Raw genomic sequence first — 17,779 nt, forward strand, 5'->3', positions numbered from 1 at the left:
CAGTGTCATTCAGTGTCACTCGGCGGTTTTCCTTCGCTATGGCTTCAACTGATACTAAAATGTAGACTTTCACGGCCGGAAATGTCATGTCCATTATAATTATACGGGCTGTTATGCCGTGGTCGGTTGATAAATTCTGTGTCAATTCCCAACGTTTCGTCTCCGTCTGCGGAGGATATCTTCAAGGGGATCTGTAGCTCGATGGAAGTCAGTAGTGAGCCAGTGGGTGTGTTGGACCTTCCGTCGAGCTACAGACCCCCTTGAAGATATCCTCCGCAGACGGAGACGAAACGTTGGGAATTGACACAGAAGTCATCAACCGACCACGGCATAACAGCCCGGATAATTATAATGGATATGGCTTCAACTGTTGCAATGTTCCGTGGAGTCACAACTCGTTGTGCCTGACCTGGACGAGGAGCATGTTCCACTGAAGTCTCACCATTTGCGAACTTCCTACTCCATTCGTAATCTTGCTGCTGTGACAAACAGGCATCACCATACTGAACCTTCATTCGTCGATGAATTTCAATAGGTTTCACACCTTCACTATGCAAAAACTGAATGACAGAACGCTGTTCTTCCCTGGTGAAAGTCGCAAGTGGGGCGGCCGTCTTTATACTGATACTGCGACGGTATGTGTTCAAAAATGGCTCTGAGCACTATGGGACTTAACTTCTAAGGTCATCAGTCCCCTAGAACTTAGAACTACTTAAACCTAACTAACCTAAGGACATCACACATCCATGCCCGAGGCAGGATTCGAACCTGCGACCGTAGCTGTCGCGCGGTTCCAGACTGTAGCGCCTAGAACCGCTCGGCCACTCAGGCCGGCCGACGGTATGTAAGTATCTGCACCATGCTGCCACCTACAGGCCATTCTGCACGCGGTTTCTAGCACGCTTACCAACTTACAGGATAACGGCACGAAATTTCGATTTATTACAAATTTAAGGTTTTCATTTGACTCAGCATCGTAGTTACTGGATATTAATCAGGGACATTTCAACACTTCTAAAGCTGCCCACGTTGATTGCCGCTCATGATATTGTGACGTGGAAACGCAGAGGAACAGCCACACCTACACCGAGACCAGGTACACCTCACATAATGGCGGTCAGAAACTGTTGTGATATCACGTATCCACGAGTGTCGCGATGTTGGCAATGGTACTGCAAGTTTCCGTCAGATCCCAACAGTGGGCGCACGGGATCTGGCAGACCCAATGGTGTGTGCCCGCTGAGCCATACCTCCTCGGCTCCGTACCACGAGCGCCCTCTGCCGCTGCGGTATAGGATGCCCGGTAATAGCTAGACAACCCACCTGCACTTGAAGATTCTTCGCTACATGAAGCTACACAGACGCCGCCTAATCGTAGCCCAGACACCATCGTTCGTGCTTCAGTTGAGAGAGCCTCACCCTAGTTGACATCGAGAGCTGGACATTACTTGATGCTGCATTGTTAATTACAAGTTTAGTAGATGTTCTGCTTACTGTGTTAACTTGTTCGCTAATCGTATCTGCTCTGGTTGAGTTTTCCTACGACCACAGTTGTCACACCACACTGCAGCCTACGTCTCCTTACCATTGTATATGAAGTCGTATGCAGCAACCATCACACTGCAGAATGATGCTTTTAAAAAATCGGACACAACTGGAGGAAACAATCACTGATGAATTCCAGACTCCTACCAGCAGTCCAGGCAGCACAATGACTGTGTGTAGGGAGTTACAAAGAATGGAGTAGAACGGTCAAGCAGCTCGTAATAAGTTGGGTTGGGGTTGTTTGGGGAAGGAGACCGGACAGCGAGGTCATCGGTCTCATCGGATTAGGGAATGATGGGGAAAGGAAGTCGGCCGTGCCCTTTCAAAGGAACCATCCCGGCATTTGCCTGGAGCGATTTAGGGAAATCACGGAAAACCTAAATCAGGAAGGCCGGACGCGGGATTGAACCGTCGTCCTCCCGAATGCGAGTCGTAATAAGTCACCATTTCCTGTAGACGCTGCTAAGAGAGACTTGAAGTGGTGTAAAGAGTAGACAGTAGATGACTGGAAACAGATTTAGAGTGATGAATCACGCTACATCATGTTACCCTCCCTATGCCAATCCATTGAAAGGGTATGGGTTTGGTAAATCATGGAGGGTGTTACCTGCTATCATGGATGGTGCCAACAATGAGCTACTGAGGAAGTGCAGTCAGGGTGAGGGGCATTACTCGTGGTTAGGGCGTTGCCTACCTACCGCGTTTAAGCAAACGCTGAAAACACATTTTTCGAGTATTATGTACAGTGTACGACAGAGTAGCATTTCGGAGATGATTGTTGTTTGTACAAGATTGAGAATGCACCATCTGTGAAGCAGTTGTTTGTTTTCAATAACATTGGTGCAATGGACTCGCATGTACGGCGTCCCTACCTGAACCCAACAGATCACCTGACGAGCTAGAAGATCAACCTCGCTCCAGACCACAGAGCCAAGCTTCTCTGTTTTCGGCTCTTGAGGAACCTGACTGAAAGTGGTTCGAGCTGAGTTGAAGCCGTCATAAAGGCGAAGCTAGACATATCCCATATTAATGTCCACTAAATGTTGTGCACATACTTCTGATCAGATGTAATCCAAAATTCAAGAGGAGCTGAAGATGACACAGGTAGTCCTACGGAACGATTGTTTCTGTGGTTCAAAAATGGTTCAAATGGCTCGAAGCACTATGGGACATCTGAGGTCATTAGTCCCCTAGAATTAGAACTACTTAAGACGAACTAACCTAGGACAGCACACACATCCATGCCCGAAGCAGGACTCGAACATGCGACCGTAGCTGCAGTGCGGTTCCAAACTGAAGCCTAGAACCGCTCGGCCACAGCGGCTGGCGTTTCTGTGGTCTTCAGCCCGTAGACTTGTTTGATACATCTAGAAAATATATTCTGTGGAAGGCAAGATGGGGAAAATAAAAGTGGCCCAGACGAACAGATACGATTTATTTACTTATTTACATTAAGAGTGACCCGCCACCTTGGTAAATATAGTGGCTTGTTTGCTACTACAAACCAGACAATTTTCAAAATGTTAATACTTTTCTTGTTTATTTATATAATTAAATTATTAATTTAAGAAGTAAGAAACAAAAAAAGAGCAAGATACATAAAGTACAATTGGGAATAAATTGTTATTCTTAAGAAAAAATACACGAATGGGAAGATACAGCTAGCAAAACAGGTCCCTTTACCCGGCTATTTCAAGCGTGAGGACTTCAAGCCTGTCTTACCTCAAGTAGTATATTCTGTTCTACTATAGCGGGTACTGTATGTATGTATGTATGTATGTTGTGATGTTAACTCTACGTGATTTGTGGGTGAGGCGTGACAGTGTTATTTATTACTACAATTGCTTCCTCCACTTAACCGCGCCGTAAGCAGGAGATGAGCCACGGGAGTTGACCTCGAGCCTCGTCTCCCCGAAGGCCGCTTCTCATCTGCGCTGCGCGCTTATATTTAGGTATTTACGTTTTATTATATTGCATATGTACGTTTATGCACAACAGATACGACTGGACGTGAGTTTGTGGCAGCATTAACGGAGGAGGAAAAGCCGTACAGTTACTTCCAACAGGATGAAGTAACTCCCCATACAGCCGGCCGAAACTTGGAACCCATTACACAACCCACGCCTGACAGAGTTGTTAGCAGAGGTCAGTCTGGTCACCATCCCAACTGGCCACCCAGGTCACCTGATCTGTCAGTGTGCGATTATTTTGTGTGAAGATTCCTAACCCTAAGTCTTCAAGAATGGCAGCAAAACGTTTAGGATGATATTGCAGCAATTCCAGCAGTCTCGATCTGCCTTCAGCAGCTTGGTGAGCAGGGCCCAAAAGTGCCAAGAGATGAATGGTGGTCACTTTCAACATCTACTATAGTCAGGTTAGTAGTGTTTTGCCTTTCCTTGTACCCTGGAACTACACTATGTGATCAAAAGTATCCGGAAACCTGGGTGAAAATGACTTACAAGTTCGTGGCGCCCTCCATCGGTAATGCTGGAATTCAGTATGGTGTTGGCCCACCCTTAGCCTTGATGACAGCTTCCACTCCCTCAGGCATACATTGAGTCAGGTGCTGGGAAGTGTCTTGCGGAATGGCACCCATTCTTCACGGAGTGCTGCACTGAGGAAAGGTATCGATGTCGGTCGGTGACACCTGGCACGAAGTCGGCGTTCCAAAACACCCCAAAGGTGTTCTATAGATTCAGGTCAGGACTCTGTGCAGGCGAGTCCATTACAGGGATGTTACTGTCGTGTAACCATTCCGCCACAGGCCATGCATTATGAACAGTTGCTCGATCGTGTTGAAAGATGCAATCGCCATCCCCGAATTGCTTTTCAACAGTGGGAAGCAAGAAGGTGCTTAAAACATCAATGTAGGCTTGTAGAGTGATAGTGACACGCAAAACAACAAGGGGTTCAAGGCCCCCCCCCCCCCCCCATGAAAAACACGACCACACCATAACAACCACCGCCTTCAATTTTACTGTAGGCACTCAACACGCTGGCATTCGCCATACCCACACCCTGCCATCGGATCACAACATTGTCCTTGATTCGTCACTTCACACAACGTTTTTCCACTGTTCAATTGTCCAATGTTTACGCTCCTTACATCAAGCGCGGCGTCGTTTGGCATTTACCGGCGTGATGTGTGGCTTATGAGCAGCCGCTCGACCATGACATCGAAGTTTTATCACCTTCCGCCTAACTGTCATAGTACTTGCAGTGGATCCTGATGCAGTTTGGAATTCCTGTGTGATGATCTCGATAGATGTCGGCCTGTTACACGTTATGACCCTCTTCAACTGTCGGCGGTCTCTGTCAGCCACCAGACGAGGTCAGCCTGTACGCGTTTGTGCTGTACGTGCCCCTTCACGTTTCCACTTCACTATCAATCGGAAATAGTGGACCTAGGGATGTTTAGCAGTGTGAAAATCTCGAGTACAGACGTATGACCCAAGTGACACCCAATCACTTGACCAAGTTCGACGACCGTGAGTTTGGCGGAGCGCCCCATTCTGCTCTCTCATGATGTCTATGACTACTGAGGTCGCTGATATGGAGTAACTGGCAGCAGGTGGCAGCACTATGCACCTAATATGAAAAACGTATGTTTTTGGGGGTCTCCAGATACTTTTGATCAAATAGTGTGTATTTTCTGAGACACTTTCATTTGCCCCACCATTTGAACCTGCTTACTGTCGCGAACGGTGAAGTTCGTTGGCCGTTCACGTGGTAACTTTTATTATAAATACAGCTGATCATATTACTCGGAAGGAATGTCTAAAGAAATCAGATTGGATACAGTAATATATTAGATATAAATTGTCAACGCAGATTCATTCGTAATGGCAAACATTGCCATTCTGATCTGTTGCATTGTTTCTTTGTGTAGCCCCATGTCCTGAGGCTGTTACTTTCTAGTGCCAAATAGTCTATACAGTTAAAATTATGAACCAGTACCACAGCTATGACAACCCAGCACGAGATTAAATTCACCCTTATCTCTATGTAACATGTGTTCACATTCGCAATACAAGCTCTAATTAAACTGTAAGTTAACGCGTTGCCTGATTTGGAAGTATGGAAACTGGCCCTGTGATCCGATATGAACTGATTAGATACCTTCCAGTTTCCGTATGGTCTGTTGAGGCATCGCTATTTCCATGGCTCTTTTGGACTTCTTCACCACAGTTCACAGACTTCACGACGGTCTCCTTAAAGCACGTCACACAACATAAATCAGCAGTGCAGAATACAAGTTTTGTTTTGACCGCCACGCCACGCCCAAGAACAAAGTGAGTGCGAATAGAAGACCAATACGCAGAGTGACGTCGCCTCTTACTAGGTTATCATTCTCTCTCACCGCAGGATGATCACAGCTGTCGTATAAAGAAGCTTTAACGTCTACATAAACATATGTTAAATGTTTTTGTAATGCCAATTGAGCCTGATGATGAGGTATCACCTCGAAACATGTTGCTAAATAAATAATATTGTTGTCAACAAATTTTGCGACTGGTAGCGGTATTTGAAAACATTTTCAAATTTTTGGAACAGTCGCCGTCAATTAATAGTCAGTAAGGTTTCAAATTATTATTACAATCAATCGAAGTGAAACAATTTATATTTAAGAATAATTATCACTAATTGTATCTTTTTGTGATTCGGTATTATTTCATTATTATTCAAAATAAATAGTTATAGTTAAGTTCTATAGAGTAAAGGAACTAGCTATAAACGTACTTACAGACGAAGTTTCTTGTTTCAGAGCCAAATTCACGAAATCCAAATAAGCAGTACGGCTTACCTGAAAGAAATAGATAAGAAATGTTATTAACTTGAGTACTGTTCATGTAGGATCGTTATTGTCTAACAAATGTACTAGTCTGCTTACAAACACAATGGCTATGGATACTATAACACAGTATAGACTGATCAGCCAATACATTATAAGCACTTGTCTAACAGCTTATTGCTCAGCACTTGGGACGCAATACAGCCGCTATTCCGCGTGGCACGGATTAGTAGGTTTTCGGCGGTATGCGGCACCAGTTGTGAGTGGTACACCATGCCTTGTAGACACGTTCAACAGCCAGCCTCGAGACTCAAAAAATCTGCCAACTCTATACTCAGTACTGTCATCGGTACATCCCAACGGGATAGCTCCTACTTGCCATTATTTCATGAGTATCACTACTATTCCGTTGATTCTGTATAACCGACTGGCACTTACACACCACTTCAAAACGTCAATAACGCCATCAGTGGAGCATCACATGACCGTCTCGTAGCATTCCTACAACGTTCAAAGTGTTCCAAAGTTACCACTGTCCTCTTTGAAGGTAGAGACTAATCTTTTGTGTTGCCAGCTTATTTTCACCTTTTTAAACGCAATCTGAAACATTTTCCCCACATTAATGTCGAATCATTTTAGTAACGGTGTGGATGATCTCGAAATTGAGCTCCATGTAGCATCACTCCGTAAATCAACATATTGGGCTTTACCTACTTTCACCGTGACCCCGAAGTGGAGATATAGTTTGCCACGTGACAGCGACACCACACAGAGATCAAAAATGATCTCCATAAGCTCGCTTTAAACTCGCCAGCGGGTCCTATGAACTTGCCGTCTCCGTACGCTCTGAGATTCGACTAGCGTGTCTCCACCGCTGTCCATTTAACTGAAAACTTGTCACTTCTCACTTGAGTCTTTTGTCGAGCACAACTGTGCTATAACAGCGAATAAAAGGAGAAATGAAACTTCCTGGTAGATTGTGTGCCGGACCGAGACTTGAACTCGGGACCTTTGCCTTTCGCGGGCTAGTGCTCTACCATCTGAGCTACCCAAGCACGACTCACGCCCAGTCCTCGCAGCTTTACTTCTGCCGGTACCTCGTCTCCTTCCTTCCAAACTTTACAGAAGCTCTCCTGCGAACCTTGCAGAATTGGACGACTCCTGAAAGAAAGGATATTGCGGAGACATGGCTTAGCTACAGCCTGGGGGATGTTTCCCGAATGAAGTTTGGAAGGTAGGAGACGAGGTACTGGCAGAAGTAAAGCTGTGAGGACGGGGCGTGAGTTGTGCTTGGGTAGCTCAGATGGTAGAGCACTTGTCCGCGAAAGGCAAAGGTCCCAAGTTCGAGTCTAGGTCCGGCACACAGTTTTAATCTACCAGGAAGTTTCATTTCTCCTTTTGTACGCTGTTATAGCCCAGTTGTGCTCGACAAAAGACTCAAGTGAGAAGTGACAAGTTTTGAGTTAAATGGACAGCGGTGGAAGTTTCATACAGCGCACACTTGGCAGCAGACTGAAAATCTCAGTACACGAGTTTGCAAGTGTAACCGAGGTTTAATATATATCAAAACCGTGACTGATTTCTTAGCAGTGAATATTGTCGACATAAATATAGGGTAGTGAGGAACAGTCTGGAAAGCTTGTAAGGGTGTTGCAGGGGATATTGTGTTGAGAAATAATAGTTAAGAAAAAATACTTTACGTTGCACCGTTTCGGAGTTACTTAGTACTTAAGTCAGCCAAGCAGACAGTTGGGCACAAATTCCAGCAGCCTGTCAGAGACAGAGTCGCCAAACGCGTTCTCCGTATGGTTTCCTAAAACCGAGAAAGAGAGCGCTACAAAAATTGTACATGGGACGGTCAAAGTCTGAGCACTCTCGAGCCCAATGATCTGCTCTATTAGAGCAACTTGTAAGATTATGGTTACGTGGCTTCTTATTCTATGACTGAACACAACTGTGTAAGCTGTAATGAAATTGTTTAATATTGCAATTTTGTCACGGAAATACACACTTTTACACAGTTTACAATCTGAAAATGTTTAGGCAGCTGTCAAAATGACACATCTTGGCCTGTGAAATTGAACTAATCCTAAATATAACAGTATTAAATTGTAACTCTCAGAAAGTTAAATAATACTAAACACAACATTAAATGTTAACTAGAAGTTCTTTACAACTTTTTCTTACGATTACGTTATGATGTTGGCGAATACTACGATAAATCATTCGATTACAGTTCAAAGTTCGGTGCTATTTTTAGGATGACAATCAAGTCTACGGTGGGTGGTTAGTTTTGTGACAAGTCGAGCAAAAGATTACCCAAGGTCGCTCGACTTTACAGTGGACGCAAGCTGCCGAACTAACAACTTTAAACCTCTGCACGCGGTATTTACCATAGCTGCGATGAGGTGTTGTCTGCATGGCCGCTCTCGCCCACTGAAATTCCTAAAAAATCTAAATAAGCTTTTTGCTGAATTTTCCCGAAGAAACTCTCTCTATATTTCCCAATATGGAGAGAAAACATGAGCTCATCACTATGGCGATATACACGTGTATGGCTGGACCAGCGTGCATATTATAATGCCCTCTCAGTTCTCGCAAGAACAATTAACTAACTGGCTGATTGGTTTCTCCACAGTTGGAGCTCAACGATGCTACAGCCAATTTCTAGCTGGAGGTCAGCCTCTGTGAACGCAGTGTTCACACAAATTTCTCCTCTGTGTCGTACAGAGCGTTATGCACTCCGTTCTGACTTGACGCCAGTTCACAGGAGAGTCCCCGAAAATTTCGCTCTCGTCTTTCTCGTAGCTGAACTCTCTTCCCACCTGTGTTCTTTTGTTCTCCACGTCACGGCTTTTTTCTACCAATACGAGTGTTCTTCTTATTTTGTGGAAACTCTCTCTACCAATTGCAAGGGTCCTCCCATCGAACTGTGTCGAAATCTCGCCACTTTACTCCTTCCCGATGCGTTTCCGCCAATCGAACGTTTTGAACCAGCTCCAGACACCTAAAAAGTTGCATGTGTCTATCACATGTGTACCACTTGCAGTTCACAGATCGAATGCATCACTGGTTTTGTTTGTATCCCTTTGACATTCAGAAACGCAGTTTTCTAAAGCTTCTTTCTGTCCTAGTCCTGGTGGCCCGTTATTCGCCCTGCAGTATGCGTCATCTGTCCAGTCACTGACTCTCGCTGCAGGACGCGCCCCCTTGAGCTTTTCATTGTGCCTCCCGTGGTGCGGCCTCTGCTGGCTTCCACACAAAACGTTTCCTCTCGCTGCTTGTTTCACCTTCTGCTCATTGGCGTGCACTATATAGGAGTCATGTCTTAATACCGTCGACCGAGTGTCATCCCTTTTACATTACATACTTATAGGCAAATCTGCTCATTACCACTGAAGTAAGTTAGGTGTTGATGTACGAGACAGGCGAAATACCCTCAAACTTCAAGAAGAATATAATAATTCCAATCCCAAAGAAAGCAGGTGTTGACAGATGTGAAAATTACAGAACTATCAGTTTGATACGTCACAGCTGCAAAATACTAACACGAATTCTTTACCGACGAATGGAAAAACTGGTAGAAGCCGACCTCGGGAAAGATCAGTTTGGGTTCCGTACAAATATTGGAACGCGTGAGGCAATACTGACCTTACGACTTATCTTAGAAGAAAGATTAAGGAAAGGCAAACCTACGCTTCTAGCATTTGTAGACTTAGAGAAAGCTTTTGACAATATTGATTGGAATACTCTCTTTCAAATTCTGAAGGTGGCAGGGGTAAAATACAGGGAGCGAAAGGCTATTTACAATTTGTACAGAAACCACACGGCAGTTATAAGAGTCGAGGGACATGAAAGGGAAGCAGTGGTTGGGAAGGGAGTGAGACAGGGTTGTAGCCTCTCCCCGATGTTATTCAATCTGTACATTGAGCAAGCAATAAAGGAAACGAAAGAAAAGTTCGGAGTAGGTATTGAAATCCATGGAGAAGAAATAAAAACTTTGAGGTTCACCGATGACATTGTAATTCTGTCAGAGACAGAAAACGACCTGGAAGAACAGTTGAACGGAATGGACAGTGTCTTGAAAGAAGGATATGAGATGAACATCAACAAAAGCAAAACGAGGATAATTGAATGTAGTCGAATTAAGTCCGGTGATGTTAAGGGAATTAGATTAGGAAATGAGACACTTAAAGTAGTAAAGGAGTTTTGCTATTTGGGGAGCAAAATAACTGATGATGGTCGAAGTAGAGAAGATGTAAAATGTAGACTGGCAATGGCAAGGGAAGCGTTTCTGAAGAATAGAAATTTGTTAACATCAAGTATAGATTTAAGTGTCAGGAAGTCGTTTCTGAAAGTATTTGTATGGAGTGTAGCCATGTATGCAAGTGAAACATGGACGATAAATAGTTTGGACAAGAAGAGAATAGAACCTTTCGAAATGTGGTGGTACAAAAGAATGCTGAAGATTAGATGGGTAGATCACATAACTAATGAGGAGGTATTGAATAGAATTGGGGAGAAGAGGATTTTGTGGCACAACGTGACAAGAAGAAGCAACCGGTTGGTAGGGCATGTTCTGAGGCATCAAGGGATCACAAATTTAGTATTGGAGGGCAGCGTGGAGGGTAAAAATCGTAGAGGGAGACCAAGAGGTGAATACACTAAGCAGATTCAGAAGTACTGGGAGATGAAGAAGCTTGCACAGGATGGGGTAGCATGGAGAGCTGCACCAAACCAGTCTCTGGACTGAATACCAGAACAACAAACAACAAGTTAGGTGTCATATTCACCTTCCCATTAAGATGTATGAACTCTAATGTAAGGTGCGAAATTGACCTTCAGTTATTGAGCCACCTTACAAACTGACACTAATTGCATCTGGCGGGCCGCTTCAACACCCTGATGGGCTAACTCCAATGACAATTAGAAAAACACAACGTATCGAATTTTTTTTTACAACTGTGTCTCAATATAACCAGCTTTTCAGGCTGTCTCTGACCACTGTTGTACATGTTTATTTTAGCAGAAGAAAACAAGACATGAGGCTCAAGAGCATTCTCCAAGTGGTGATTAATTATAAAAGTTAATTTACTGGAGTCTTCGAGAAAGTTACAGAAATGTACGATACACTAGTCCATAAACGCAAGCTGGCATACCCAAAGAATACACAAACGGAGCGCTTTTTGGTCACAGGGAAATAACAGTGCACAGTGTTCGTTTCTTGGTGTACACGCGTTTTCTCATGGTGGTGGAGGAGATCTGGACTAGAATACAACCATTTTGCTGATTACATTGGAATTTTGTATGCTTTCCGTCTGAAATGTCGACTATTACACTGAACTTTTTCCAGACAGCACTCTTCTTCTAATGGAGCCCATTTGTAATTACTCACATTGTGTCACCTTATGTTTGTCTTACACCCTCCATAGTCTCACAAAACACAGATTCCATGGAGGCCATCAGATGCCGAGGATCCGTCATTCGACCTGGAAGTGCTATTTTACAATATAGCGAGACTGTGCATTCCACTTCAATAGACTAACCTTAAACTCGTGCCCGGAACAAGTCGACGAGCAGGAAGCGAGCATAATGCCACCGTTCTCACACTCCGGAATTGCAGCGGGAAGGAAAGAGGCCGGAACAGCACTGACATAACAGCGGCGGTTTGATTTATAGCAAGGGAAACTCCCCATCGCACCCGCCTCAGATTTAGTGGTAAGTTGAGTCAGTGGATAGCCCGTCAAAAGCTGAACACGGATCAAGAATGAAAACAGGAAGAAGGTGCACTGAGCTGTGGAAAGAGGAGAAAAACAGAAAGAGTGAACCCTCAATCTCAAGATATGTAACATCAAGCGCATTACAGGAACCGTGCCGTCGTGGTGCTATGGTCATGTTGTTGGGCTGCTACGCAGGACATCCATGATCAAATCTCATTTGTGCCCCTTTTTTTTTCAGAAAATTATGAACTTTCCGTCTGGTTACTGACCTGTCTGTTCTCCTCCGTACTCTTGGCTATTGTCATACGGTACACTGGTTATCTACATCTACATGGATACTCTGCAAATCACATTCAAGTGCCTGGCAGAGGGTTCATCGAACCACCTTCACAATTCTCTGTTATTCCAATCTCGTATAGCGCGCAGAAAGAATGAACACCTATATCTTTCGGTACGAGCTCTGATTTCCCTTATTTTATCGTGGTGATTGTTCCTCCCTATGTAGGTTGGTGTCAACAAAATATTTTCGCATTCGGAGGAGAAAGTTGGTGATTGGAATTTCGAGAGAAGATTCTGTCGCAACGAAAAACGCCTTTCTTTTAATGATGTCCAGCCCAAATCCTGTATCACATTCTCTCCCATATTTCGCGATAATACAAAATATGCTGCATTTTTTTGAACTTTTTCGAGCTATTCCGTCAGTTCTATCCGGTAAGGATCCCACACTGCGCAGCAGTATTCTAAAAGAGGACGGACAAGTGTAGTGTAGGCAGTCCCCTTAATAGGTCAGTTAATTTTCTATGTGTCCTGCCAGTAAAACGCCCTTTTTTGCCTTCGCCACATCTTTTTCTGTGTGTTCCTTCCAGTTTAAGTTGTTTGTAATTGTATTACTTAGGTATTTAGTTGACTTTACGGCTTTTAGATTAGACTGATTTATCGTGTAACCGAAGTTTATCGAGTTCCTTTTAACTCTCATGTGGATGACCTCACACTTTCCGTTATTTAGTGTCAACTGGCACTTTTCGCACCATTCAAATATATTTTCTAAATCGTTTTGCAGTTTGTTTTGATATTCTAATGACTTTATTAGTCGATAAACGACAACGTCATCCGCAGATTGCGAGTGTTTTCGTGAGAATATATTACCGTCCAAAGTAAATATGACGAATAGTGAGAGCAGGCGAGATGCCACATAGACCTCCCACAGATACGAAAACAACAAATAAATAGGTGTGAACTACGTCACATTAAAGGAATTCAAGAGTCAAAACTTACTAAACCGAACGCCATACTCATAACACGTGGCATTTATGTAGAACAAATAGGAGGTACGTACGTCTGGAGGTCCCTTCCGCACACCTCGCTCTGTTGCAAACTGAAATATTACTGTATCTCACTGCTACCTATCACAACCCCTCTGAGAGCATTAAAGATAAACACCAGCCCTAATTGTCCAATTGTAAAGTGACCTGTTTCCAAATTACGTACAAAAATAACCACTGTTTCAGTATACATATAATTCGAAAACGATGCTTTGCTGATTAACATTGTTCTAATGCTAGAAACACAATATAAATGTGAAATTAATACTGTAACTAATCGAAAGAAATGTAGCACATGGTCAGGATGTACCAGTAAACCGGTCGTTATAAAATTACTACAGCAAATTAAATAGAACATAAAAATAAAACAAGTTAATTGAATCTCCGATATATGTTAGCACTAAAATACAGGCACTAGTTGATTTGTTATAAACAGATTTAGAAATGTAATTGTTACCTGTAACATAATTAGTCAGAAAATGTTATATTAACTCGTAACTAAGTTGAAAATAGGTTCTCCTTGTTCAGCACTGATATTGTAAATTTTTAGCAATGTGTAGCTCATATTCGGTTTAACTTTTAATTGTGATTTTACATAAAATTGTAGTTTTCATTGTAGGTAACAAAAGTATAAATAGAGGTCACGCAGGCGCCTTGGGGCACTCGTTTTTTTGGCTACGGTTGCGAGCAAATGTATTGTAGGCTGACCCGTTTTTTGATTGTTGTGAACTCTGTGTCGTTTGATGTCAACTTTGGGTAGATGTGATGTAGACCGGTACAGTTCACCAGGCTCGGACACCAGAGTCCTGGAAATATAGTGGTATTAAAACTGCACTGTACTTTGGAATTTATTTGGGAGTCTTCCGCAATCCTTTTCATAGGCTGCACAGCGACGAGACATGAATCCAGGAATTTTACAAAACCCCTAGAACTAAACAACTCTCAATGTTGGTAGAATTGACGAGAAAACAACAGCGCATCGACTGGGCATTTCACTCAAAACATTTGCAACGCGGAGGTGGGAAAATATGAACATCTCAAAACGGACACAGACACAAAATTTGAATACAGCGAACAGACACGTCAGTGACTGGACGGAAAGGTACAAGGGAGATATGAGCATGGATCTTACCCTTTTGGAACCCAGCACATTGCGCTCTTACACATTATGAGCTTCGACCCTTCACTGTTCCAATGTTGCTTCTTTTTTTTCACAATTCAGTACACCTTCTTCATGTTTACATGCTTGATCTGTGTTCAATGTTTGGCGGGCTATAACACTGGGCCATCTTACCACTAAATGCGATGGGGAGTTTCCCTTGGAAGGTATGCAATCCTCAACATACGACTCGTACTCGCTCAGTTTCTGATCTCTAGAAAAGCCCTCCGCCAAGCACTACAAGAAGACCTGCAGAACTTAGATGCAGGCGCCACAAATCTTTGCTACTGCCACCCGCGTCCAGACGCTTAGGTAATGACTCCACGGTGAACTTACGGCCTTCCATAACGGAACGGACTTGTGAAGCCAGCAGCGCGCACTCAATGGCTGCAGCGCGTTTAGCAAAACCTCCAGTGGAGTGGGCGCGCAGTCAGTACGCGGCCTGTTTTTGCTGTCGGCTGTCTGGATTGTAATTAAGTCGGAATAATTAAACAGTAGTCCTCAGGGAGCAGGCGGCGGAAGGCGAGGCTGACGAGAGGCGAGGAGCTGCGAAATTATGAACCGCTGTTTGCGTATTAAGTTCCTCCCGCGTCGACAAAGGCGGGAAAGAAAGCGCAAAATGAAGTTAGAAGTGACGGAAAATACGGCACAGGCGCGTAAAGGCGGACGCGAAACGCGTGGTGGGGGGCTCCTGCTTCTTGCCGGCGAATACCGCAGGGTTTTTGCCCGCAAATGAAGTCATCTCGGGAAATCTTTGATCTCGGCGCAACACTCAACTTTTATTCCGTTTATGTTCGCTTTCGGTTGGACGACTGCGCTATATCTTCGGGCGCCCGGCTTTGTCATTGCACTCGACGTCGTTCAACGGTTAGCGTTCAACGTCTCCTAGCCACAGAGGTCATTAAAGAACGAGCCCTCAAACAATTTCTTCTAGCCTACTATTCGATAACAACGTGTATTTTGGTTTTACAGCGAGTATCAAGTTTTTCAATTGTGGACTTTGGCAGTTTTCTTATCCCCTTCAAAGACGAAAACGGTTCGCGTAGGTGCGTACAAATGTCGTGTTAATGTAAAACACTTACATGAAATAACAAACGCAGAATTTATATTGTGGAAAGGAAGTAAGGCTGTTTCTGTATAACCTTTCTTTCTTTTGCGTGTTCCTCGCTATCTCTTTATTTTAATAGTTTTTCATCCCGTTGCTATTCTGTTCAATAACAACATCGAATATTTTGAAAATAGTATTATTACACAATACCTATTATTAGCTTACATATCAACAAAATTATGTGTTGTGGATTGACAAGACAGCCAACCCACAATGAGAGGAAGCCGAAAGGTACGTGTTTTAGCTCACGCAGGCTGGCGCGAGGTCTGGAACAGGTCAAGGAAATGAGACTAACAAAAAACATACGTAGCTGCTGGAATACTTAACTTTAATCCATAATTGGTGAACATCGCTCTTGACGGTACATGTTTTACAGCATCAATAGTAACTGGTAATGGCGCCTTGCTAGGTCGTAGCAAATGACGTAGCTGAAGGCTATGCTAACTATCGTCTCGGCAAATGAGAGCGTATTTTGTCAGTGAACCATCGCTATCAAAGTCGGCTGTACAACTGGGGCGAGTGCTAGGAAGTCTCTCTAGACCTGCCGTGTGGCGGCGCTCGGTCTGCAATCACTGATAGTGGCGACACGCGGGTCCGACGTATACTAACGGACCGCGGCCGATTTAAAGGCTACCACCTAGCAAGTGTGGTGTCTGGCGGTGACACCACATTATGTTTCGAATTTAGTCTTCATTAGGTTGTTTTTGCAACTTGTTATCTATCGAGAGAAACTTTAATGTCCTTCAAGTATAGTTACAGATAGCTAAGGTGAATAAAAATACGTGTACTGACATTTTAGCGATCTGAACATAAAAGAAAAAGTTATCAAATAATCAGAAGAAGCTCAGCACTACGGTCAACACAACGCCACTTTCCTTGTTGAATCTACACTCCTGGAAATGGAAAAAAGAACACATTGACACCGGTGTGTCAGACCCACCATACTTGCTCCGGACACTGCGAGAGGGCTGTACAAGCAATGATCACACGCACGGCACAGCGGACACACCAGGAACCGCGGTGTTGGCCGTCGAATGGCGCTAGCTGCGCAGCATTTATGCACCGCCGCCGTCAGTGTCACCCAGTTTGCCGTGGCATACGGAGCTCCATCGCAGTCTTTAACACTGGTAGCATGCCGCGACAGCGTGGACGTGAACCGTATGTGCAGTTGACGGACTTTGAGCGAGGGCGTATAGTGGGCATGCGGGAGGCCGGGTGGACGTACCGCCGAATTGCTCAACACGTGGGGCGTGAGGTCTCCACAGTACATCGATGTTGTCGCCAGTGGTCGGCGGAAGGTGCACGTGCCCGTCGACCTGGGACCCGACCGCAGCGACGCACGGATGCACGCCAAGACCGTAGGATCCTACGCAGTACCGTAGGGGACCGCACCGCCACTTCCCAGCAAATTAGGGACACTGTTGCTCCTGGGGTATCGGCGAGGACCATTCGCAACCGTCTCCATGATGCTGGGCTACGGTCCCGCACACCGTTAGGCCGTCTTCCGCTCACGCCCCAACATCGTGCAGCCCGCCTCCAGTGCTGTCGCGACAGGCGTGAATGGAGGGACGAATGGAGACGTGTCGTCTTCAGCGATGAGAGTCGCTTCTGCCTTGGTGCCAATGATGGTCGTATGCGTGTTTGGCGCCGTGCAGGTGAGCGCCACAATCAGGACTGCATACGACCGAGGCACACAGGGCCAACACCCGGCATCATGGTGTGGGGAGCGATCTCCTACACTGGCCGTACACCACTGGTGATCGTCGAGGGGACACTGAATAGTGCACGGTACATCCAAACCGTCATCGAACCCATCGTTCTACCATTCCCAGACCGGCAAGGGAACTTCTGTTCCAACAGGACAATGCACGTCCGCATGTATCCCGTGCCACCCAACGTGCTCTAGAAGATGTAAGTCAACTACCCTGGCCAGCAAGATCTCCGGATCTGTCCCCCATTGAGCATGTTTGGGACTGGATGAAGCGTCGTCTCACGCGGTCTGCACGTCCAGCACGAACGCTGGTCCAACTGAGGCGCCAGGTGGAAATGGCATGGCAAGCCGTTCCACAGGACTACATCCAGCATCGCTACGATCGTCTCCATGGAAGAATAGCAGCCTGCATTGCTGCGAAA

The sequence above is a fragment of the Schistocerca piceifrons genome, chromosome 9, assembly GCF_021461385.2.
Source record: "Schistocerca piceifrons isolate TAMUIC-IGC-003096 chromosome 9, iqSchPice1.1, whole genome shotgun sequence".
NCBI classification, from domain to species: domain Eukaryota; kingdom Metazoa; phylum Arthropoda; class Insecta; order Orthoptera; family Acrididae; genus Schistocerca; species Schistocerca piceifrons.